At 37.2% G+C, this 7,442-nt stretch overlaps 1 protein-coding gene across 1 annotated transcript in view; it reads left to right on the forward strand.

The window, feature by feature from the left end:
- Positions 1-6,019: 6,019 nt before the first annotated feature.
- The window catches only part of LOC127744778 (protein WHAT'S THIS FACTOR 1 homolog, chloroplastic), a gene marked incomplete at its 3' end in the record, with an annotated part of 80,851 nt that continues 79,428 nt past the window's right edge, over positions 6,020-7,442 (forward strand). The window contains 2 exon segments of the mRNA XM_052257071.1: positions 6,020-6,184; positions 6,736-6,886.

Genomic DNA, 7,442 nt, shown 5'->3' on the forward strand with positions numbered 1-7,442 from the left:
AGTATAATATCATAATAATCCAGCAACGGCTCACGGAGTTTAAGTCGGCTAGCCATATACAGACCATACATGAAACCAGACAGTAAAAACAGCTTATACAAGTTTTGTTCTCTCAAAATATGCCTCTAGGCTAAATAAAATACAAAATGAGAGATATGAAAGCAAAATAAACCAAAAAGACTCCAAGAGTAACATGATCCCCCGCTTTTGTCACCATCCAAGCAACTCATCGAGGTGGGTTGCGACCTGCATCTAAAAAATACAATAGAAATATGGTATGAGAACCAGAGGTTCTCAGTATGGTAACAGTGCCCAGTGATGTAGTATATAAGACCTCGGGACACCAAAAGCAATCCTAAGATCCATATCCATCACAAGATCTCATCTTAAGGCATACTAAAACCATAAAGCATATATATATATAAACATGGTACTCTATCTTAGGGGATTTCTATTCTAACCAAACACCGCTGTCCCACAGCCTTCACCAACCTATCTTCCATGCGATTACAACGCCACCGCCTTGCGAACCTCCTCAATCCTAGCAAAAATCACAATTACATATAATGCAAGTAATACACAAGTAGAAGCATATAAGGCATGTAGTCAAGTAAGCAAATATGCATGTTGTTCAATTAGGCATAAAATTACAAGTCGGCAAAGCAAACAAACAGATAGAAAATGCACATGATGAATGCCTGTCCTACTGGCTGTGATATCACATTGTCGGTTCAACTGCTAACCCGACACATCTCCATGGAGATGTCGCCCTCCGGAATCATCATTGGGAACCCCCGAGATATAGTGCTCGGATCACTATCCAGAGTTTTGTGTTTGCACGCTCTATTGATCCGAAGGGATGTGAGCGGGATACTCTTGCCACGGACCTCACATCTCAACGTAAGCGGGATTTAACCACCGTCCTAACATCTCCGCTACTACCTCGACAGGCAGGATCCAACCGCCGTCCCTTCCGGGCGTATAACGTCTCAACAATCTCACTATAAAGTGATACATCAGTGGTTCTCAGAAAATATTTTCAGTATATCATGGATCCATCATCTCATTCCGAGTCCTCTACTCATTACAACCACTGTCAATCAACATGTTCATTTTCGAGTCCTCGACTCATCTCAACTACTATCAATCAACATTTTCATCTCCGAACTCAACCGTTCATCAGTTCTTATCTCATATACCAATCCTTCTTTGTATGCCGTCAAACCACCCTCAATGCACCATAAACCTAGCCTCCGTTTTCTAACTTTTTAAAACAGCATCAACTAAAATCCTTAGGTTATTTCTCATGTTCTCATACTAAAGATTAAGCCCAAAAGTCATAAAATGGTGTTATAGAAACTTACAATCTTATTGGGAAGGTGAAATAGTTGAAAACAAAGTTAAAATTTGAGAAACAGGGTGTGTGCGTACGCACAGGGGTGTGCGCGCACGCCCAGAAGAAATTTTTAAAAGTGTACGTACGCATAGAGGTGTGCGTAGGTACCAAAATTCATAATGTCTGTTCGCTCACACAACTCGTGCTAGCACCCTCAACAGATTGGCCTTCCCAACGTGTGCGTGCGTAGGGTTGTGCGTACGCACAGGTTGCAATTCCTCATTGGGTATGTGCGCGCACAAGCTGTGCTAGCACTGTAAACAGATTGCCTGCCTCTGTGTGTGCGTACGCACAGGTAAAAATTTTCGTAGAGGTGTGCGTGCGTACAAGCCTGTGCGTGCGCACATACCAGAAATCACAAAATTCTGTAACTTTGCAGAATTTCAGATTTTAACACCAAACATTGTTTGATCATAACTTCCTCTTCAAAATTCCAAATCTTACAAACTTTATATCGTTTTGAAGAGTTTTCAATAAGCTTTAATTTCATACAATTTTCAACCAATTTTAAAAACAAAGAAAAACTATGATCAGACAAAATTCACCAAAATTTCCTTTTTACCAAAAGTTCACAATTTACCAAATTTCTCAATTTTACAACTTAAACCAACCAAAACTAACTAAAGCTATTTCAAAGTCCATTTTTTACCAAAATTTATCCTTTGTGTCATATTACACCCAACTTATCATATTTTTCCTTCACATATTATTCTCGACCTCAATATCACATATATTACATTGTAATCAATCCCCTTCCACATTTTTCTAACCACATTACCATTTCATCAATCTCAACATTACATATATTATCACTATTCACTTTTCAATTTACACAATCAATCATCATCATCAATCCATAATAAATCATCACATATCAATATTCAACAACTCATTAACCATTATAATTCAAACCTATCATATAGGTCACTAGTCTAAGTGTCCATGAATATTATATACTACATAGAGGAAATCCAAACCATACTTTGGCCGATTTTCAATATGTCCTTAAATCCAAATTAAGCACCAAAAGTATTTTTAACCACAATCCAAACTTTCAATTCCACTTCAACAAGCACCAACAAGTTCCAATAGCTCCTAAACCCACAAAAACCAAGCTAAATACACATAAACCATCACAAATAAACCTAGGACTTTAATTTAAACATAATTCACAAGAATTTCAAGAGCTCTTACCTTGACCAACAGTTTTAGAAGCCAAAATTACAAGCAATCAAATGCTAGAGTGTACCTAAACACCCAAAATACAAGATATCACTCAAAACCAAATCCTAAAACTCGAAATTCACAAGAGCACGAAAATTGGGCAGAAAAACTTGAGAAACTTAACACAATTTTAAATAGTTGTGACGGGCTTGGCGAGAGCTTCACGTAGCCGCTGACGGCACGTAAATCGGAGCACCGTAGCTCGAGATATCGTGAAAAGAAAATAAGTGTGAATAGTATTTCTTCTCTTCTCCCTTCCCCTTTTTCTTTCACTGTATGGTGTGTTTTTGAGTGTGTTATTGCTGATTGGGTTCATTAATAGATTCTTATATATGTTAGGCTTGGGTCCAATCCAACTCGTTAGTATTTTTAGTCCGTTCGGCCCGACTTTGGGCCAAACCTTTAAAAATAACGCCTGGTTTTCCATTTTTAATATTTTTCTAAGGTTTTTTACTGTTTTCACTTTTCTCGCGTAGTACTGGACAGACTCGAACCGGTTCGATTGTCGGTTCACAGTTTTTCACGTTTTTTTGCAGAAAATATATTTTCTGTCTCAGAAAGACCTACTGAGTCTAAAAATCATATTTAAGTCTTCAAATTTTCACTCTAATTTTTTGAAACCTACTTTAGGCAATATTAATTACTTAATTAAACGGGTAATTAAGCTTGGTTCTTACACTAAGATCAATTAATGCCTTGTTGTTGATCTAAATGTTGCTGTAAATCATGACAGAACTAGGAATTGTTGAATTTGTTATTGAATTTATTGATGTATAGGTTGAATTTGTTGCTGAAAATATCGTCGGGCTAATTTTTTAGTTGATGAAAATCATCTCTAAGTTAAATATGTTGTTAATTATCACTGAACCTTGAATTTGTTGCAGTCTTGTTGAAATAATCACTTAGCTAATTGTTTTAGCTACTGTAAATAATCTTTGGAGCTAATTTTTTTTGTTGCTGAAAATTTTCATAATTGAATTTGTTGTTGAAAATTATCAATGAGTTGAATTTGTTGCTATAAGAATATATTTAGTTCTTAGTATTGATTGAGTTGATACTTACATAGGCAGTATTGATTTGGTATAATTAGTTGATAACAATGCGATGCAAGATATAGATGCAAATCAAAATGAAGGCAATGTTAGTCAAGCTCTAAATTTGTCCGATAAAAATATACATGCCGATTGAGATCACTCATTCGATTTGATTTATTTATTGTGTTATGTTTTACTCTCTTTTTTAAATTGAACAAGTATTTTGTACTACTTGACTAATTTATTTTCTATTTTTACATTATTAGCTATGTTTAAGAATTGATTATAGTTTTGAAAATCGGATCGAATCGGTTAGTCAAACCAGTCTAATTGGGAACCAACGAAAAAAAGATCAGATCCGATGCTCATAACGGTCAATTCGAAAACTGTTTAACTGGCCAAGAACCAGTCGGTTGGACCGGACGAATAACCAGCTTGTTTTCGATAAACGGCGCCGTTTTATTTTTTTATTCTTTTTAAAAAACTCCAACGTTTACCCTCACTCACTCACTCACACCCCGTTCCCCCAACACACCCCCTGCCCCGCTATTCGTGAATCACAATCCCTCTGAACTCTGAAGCAAAGTTCAAAATCACCATACCAAAACCCTAGGTTCTCCCTGCAACGGTTCTGCCGCAGTGCCGCCGCCGTCCGTGCTGTCGGCGCCTCTGCGTCCTCTCTTGTAGCCCAGGCCCTCTCTTGTATCTCCGCGTCCTCCATCCCCCTGTCCCCGTCCTCCCTGGCTTCTCCGTTCGAGGTTGGAGCAGCTCGCCGCCGTGTCGCCGCTCGCCGTCCGTGTCTCCGTCGAAGGTTAGTGGCACTGCTTTCACTTATTCGGTTCTTCTCTTCCTTTTATGCTCTGTTTGCTGATATTTGAATGTGAAATTGTGAATAGATTAATGGAAAATTAAATAATTGATTTTGTGTTGCTGCTCTTTTTTTAATTCCTGAAATTTTTGCTGAAATTTTCTTGCTGCTGCTAAAAATGGAAATCAAATCATTATTGAAATTTTTGTGTAGTTTTATTGATTTCAGGTTTATTGTGATTAGGGATTACTTGTTGCTGTTTTGTAATGTTTGATGCTGAATGCTAAAAATGGAAATCAAATCAAATGCTGTTTGTTGCTGAATGATAATTTTTGTTGCTGAATGCTAAATGCTGAATGCTGTTGATAGTATTAATTTTTTGCTGCTATTAATTTTCTGGCTGTGCTGCTGCTGTGGGTTCTGGGTTCTGGTGTGCTGTTGTGTGTTTTGTGGCTCTGCTGTGTTGATCATCTTTCTCAATGGGTCAATGTTCACTCTTCACTCTTCACTTGCGTTGTATTGATCATCTTTCTCAATTGTCAATGTTCTTTATCAGAACTGAGAAGGAAAATGGCAATCTGAACCAGCAAAAGGATTTCCGCAGCGTCAGGCCTGCTCACACTCGCAGGAACAAGAAAACTAACTCTTTTTCTGCCCTCTGGTACCTCTTCATCTTTCCTTCTATTTCTGCACTAGTTCATTGTATAGTAAGTCAACTCTTTGGATTACTGGCATAATTGAATTGGAGATTCAAGAGCACATTTGATTTCTTAATCCTGAAAATTCACCCTTAGTTTTGATCTAATTGTTTTGTTTAGTAGGAACTAATAGAATCTCTTCATGGCTTTATCAGTGTTGTTTTCTAAGTTATACTAGTTTCTTGTAAGATAATTAAAGCTAAGTTAGTCTTGCCTTCCGTTTTGCACAAATAGGAATATGTAAATACGACCATTTTATCAAAACTATAGTCACAATTAGGAAGTTTAATTTAATAGTATATGATGCAGATACGCCTATGGTACAGATATTTGAGTAGAAACGAAGTATTTGTACATTATATATATAGCTTGCATATGTTGCGGAATAGGATAATAACAATTAAGAGTATTGAGTATTGATATACTTGTTATCTCTCTTTGAAATGTTACTTTATGGATTTACTGTTTTAATTTAGCTTTGCATTCTCTCAGAACTTCTTGGAATAGCGATTATAGTGTTGTTTATTGGGTTTCTTTCAGTATATCATGGTATTATCCAATGTTCTAAAAACCGGATCGGACCGGCCGGTCAAACCGGTTTAACCGGGAACCGACACTATAAACTCCGGTCCACTATCCAAAACCTTTAGAAGAAAAACCGTACAAAAACCGTCTAACCGGCCGAGAACCGGTCGGTTGGACCGGACCGGTAACCGACCGGTTCGAATAAAGCGACGCCGTTTTCTATTTGTAAAAAAAAAAAAACGAAACAGATCCGTGAAGTGTGAACCAACCCTTATTCCCCCAATTCATTCGTCACTCACTCACACCCTGGATTGGAGAACTCTGAACTCTGAAGCAAAGGGAATCCTAGCCCTTCTTCGCCGCCGCCGGTCCCAGGTCGTCAACGCCGCCGCCGTCCCCAGGTCCTCAGCGCCGCTGCTTCTTCCTCTTCCCCGTGTCCAGAACCCAGTTGCTCGGCATGTCCTCTTCATCTTCACTGGCTTCTCGGCATGCAACCCAGGTTAGTGGCTTCTCCTCTTCATCTTCACTGAGGGCTCGGTCTTCTTGGTTTGAAGTTCCGAAATTGTTGTTCTTCGGTCTTCTTCTTCGGTATTCTTCTTCAATTTTTGTTCCATTTTTCTTCAATTCTTCTTCTTCGGTCTTGGTTTGAAGTTTGGTTCTGAATGTTTTGTAAATTGTAATTTCCTGTTGTTGATAGATCTGTCTTGTACTCTTGAATTTGCTGGTTGCTGATGGTTGAAAATTTACAAATTTGCAAATTTGTATATGGTTTTGAACTTCTGATTGCTCTGTTACTCTGTTAAATCATGTGTATTAAAATAAACTTACTCTGTTATATCATTTGTATCAACCAGAACACCTAATACTTACTCTTTTATTCTGTTTTTGTGTTTTCTAATTGCTCAATGGCTCTGATAGTGTTTTACTGGTTCACCAGTTGCAGATGGCTCCTAATTTTTTTGTTCATATTTGCTCATGGTCTGTTGCAAAAATTAGAAATCAAATCATTATTGAAATTTTTTTATTTTTGTTTATCTTTATTGATTTCAGGTTTAGTGTGGTTACTTTATGCTTGTTTTATAATGTTTGTTGCTGGATGAAGTGTGCTTCACTTGGCATGCCTTGTATCTGATGCTGGAATGGTGGAGCTGCTCCTACAATTTAGAGGGAAGATTGCAACTGCAAAATTACTTATTTTAAGGTAGTTATGTCAGTAGTTCTTCTATCTTTTAGATGATGTACTTTATGCTCTAAAGTGCAACTTGCCAAAGGCTGCCCTAAGAGGAGACAAACCCATTCGTCTTCATACTGTGTGTCCTATATATTATATGCCTTTGAAATTATCTGTCCTAGCTATGAAGATCTACCCCGCCTCTTGTTATATTCTGTTTCTGCACTTGTAGTCACATTTCTTATCTTACTTTATGTGCTAAACATCTAGTTCATGAGAAACTTCATAGAATTAAGGCTAGTGAAACATTGTTATAATTGACTGGATAATGCATGTTTTTCTAAGTAATACATATACATTTGGTACTTTTCAAGTGTTTCAAGTGATAACAACACTCGAGAGCATTATATTTATGCATGTTTTTTTTATTGTTGGAATCAGCCACTTTCTGAGGTAGTTATTAAGGGAGAGGGCATTTATTCAGTTTCATTATGATTCATTTTGTGTTCATTTTTGAGATATTTGTTTGGTTGAATCAGACATTTTTGTGAATATGATAAACACATGATTTGGTATGTGTATAAAG

Source organism: Arachis duranensis, chromosome 2, assembly GCF_000817695.3.
Source record: "Arachis duranensis cultivar V14167 chromosome 2, aradu.V14167.gnm2.J7QH, whole genome shotgun sequence".
In the NCBI taxonomy this organism is placed as follows: Eukaryota; Viridiplantae; Streptophyta; class Magnoliopsida; order Fabales; family Fabaceae; genus Arachis; species Arachis duranensis.